Raw genomic sequence first — 2596 nt, 5'->3', positions numbered from 1 at the left:
CACACACACACACACACACACACACACACACACACACACATTATTATTTTATTTGGATCCAAAAAAACGGAATCCAAATACCTTGGGAAGTCATTTAGCAAGATGGCAGGAATACATGGCTCATATACATCTTCGTTTCCATATTTGCATGCTCCCTATAATGGCTGAAACTGAACAGAATTTCGCAAGTGTTTTTGCTTTCTTTTTTTTGCAATCCCCCAATTGCAACTCTCTAATCACATTCTTATGCACATGGCCTAAACTTCCAAATACTAGGGTAATTAACTTACAATGAGAGTCAAGTTGATGGGTAGCTTCAACCAAAGGAGATATTTCAGCAGTTTGGAAAGACAGCAGGTATCCAGATACAGATCAAAACAACAGCCAACCTCAATAACAAATACAGAGTTCAAAGCCTCATTTACAATTACAATGTCAGGAATGTTTGGAATGTTTTTGAAATAGTCACTGTCAGATGTGTTATGATAGAACCAGTTCAATTCAACAGTAGTATGTTGATAAATCTCGCTGTCTCTATGTATTTCTTTCTAGTCCTTTACAATCAGATCAACGAGGCGATCGTGTCTGGCCACATACAGTCCTTTGCAATATGGCAGTAGAATTGTTGCATTATTCCAAATAAATAGATTATGATTCACAAATAAATGTAAAGTGATTTACAAAAAATTTAATATATTGACAAAAAACAAATAAATCTCAGAGTTTCATAAACATTAATTAAATTCACAAATAGATGAAATGAGATTTGCAAATAAAAAACATTCACAAATAAATTTTTGTCACAAACACAACTTTGCCTGCCATTCATTTGTGGATCACTCGCTGTGCATTTGTGGATTTTGAGACATTTCTAGCATCAAGACACCGACAATCCACAAATGCGTGACTCCACCCACCGTCTACTCGAGCCAATCAGATAACAGCCATACTTCGCTGACCAATCGTAGCACGTTCTCGCTATAACCCATGACGTTTTGCTTTACAATCAGGGCGGTCTCTTCCTGAAATAACTTCATTCATAATATGCATTGGCTCAAATAGGAAATATAAGGGCCATAAAAATTGATACAGTAAAAGATGTTTAAAATTAAATTTCGTTAGATCATTAGACTGTGTATCAAGCCACAGTATATTTTACATGCTTTTGAAAATCACGGCTATGGGTACAATGCTATATACTGGATACAAACGCGTTATGGAAGCGCCATGCAAGATGGAAAGAAAAGCATCAAGTGTAACAAGTTAAATTGCCGACACACAACAGCCAACATAACAGTGTTTTCCAGTTTTTCAGTGAAGCAGTTTGGATGGGATGGATATGGATATGGATATGGAAATGAGCAGCTATGTGGATCTAATGATGTATATAGCATTATAAATAATATTTTCAAACATTCATTAAAATTATTACAAAGTTATTGCCATTGTTTGGGGGGGAAAAATATAGTTGTATAAAATATATCATTATTTTTTAAATGTGGTGCAGTGTAAATGTAAGACAAGAGGTATTTATTGGTTAAAACACTTGATCACGCAAAAAAATATTTCATATGAATCAGACTTACTAGTTTTGTTTGTTAAATTTACTTAACAGCATCCAAAGTACATTGTCCACTTGCAAAACTCCAGTACTACATGCTGCAGCGATGCTGAGACAGATACCCAGATGGTCATTTTGGCCCATAATTGATATTATATGTGTTATTAAGCTCTATATTTGTTACCGTGATTATGCTTTAAAAGGCTAAATAAGCCATTCCATGTCTTACGCCGTGTTTCTGTTCACTGCAGCGCTGCGCTGCAACAACTGTAACTACAACTGGACGCATAAAAGCAAATGTGCAAATCATTGTCCTTCATCGTGTCGCGCCCCGTCCAGAGTAGACAGAATTGCAGTAGATTTCTATTTGCTTTGGACGCATCGTGAGGGTAGTACTGATGATGTTCTGGATCTGTGAATGATCATAAATTGTGTATAATTCTGAGTTTATCCTCATTCACTGATCCTGATGGAAATATAAAGAAGTCTTCCACTCCTACAATCTTTTGGAAACAGTTTTTTAGCCACGCAAACAGCACTCAATTTGAACGAAGTGTCCATAGAATGCAGTTCCTTACAGGGGTGCAATTAAATAAATCTGCTCCCGCCCTGATTGTAAAGCGAAACGTGATTGGTTATAGTGAGCTATGATTGGTCAGCGAAGTGTGGCTGTTATCTGATTGGCTTGAGTAGACGGTGGGTGGAGTCACGCATTTGTGGATTGTCAGCGTCTTGATGCTAGAAATGTTTCAAAATCCACAAATGCATGCAGCGATCCACAAACACACAGGACGTGATTAACAAATAAATGCCAGGCAAAGTTGTGTTTGTAGAATAAAAAGATATTTGTGATAATGTTTTTATTTAAAAATCTAATTTTATTTATTTGTGAATTTAATTCATGTTTTTGAAACTCTAATATTTATTTGTGTATCTCATTCTATTTATTTTGTCAATTTGTTTGGTTTTTGTTTATCGCTTTACATTTATTTGTGGATCATAATCTATTTATTTGGAATAAGGCAACTGTAACGG

The sequence above is a fragment of the Sinocyclocheilus grahami genome, unplaced genomic scaffold (genome assembly GCF_001515645.1).
Source record: "Sinocyclocheilus grahami isolate Dianchi unplaced genomic scaffold, SAMN03320097.WGS_v1.1 scaffold739.1, whole genome shotgun sequence".
Lineage (NCBI taxonomy): Eukaryota > Metazoa > Chordata > Actinopteri > Cypriniformes > Cyprinidae > Sinocyclocheilus > Sinocyclocheilus grahami.
Note: the sequence above shows the minus strand (reverse complement) of the source record.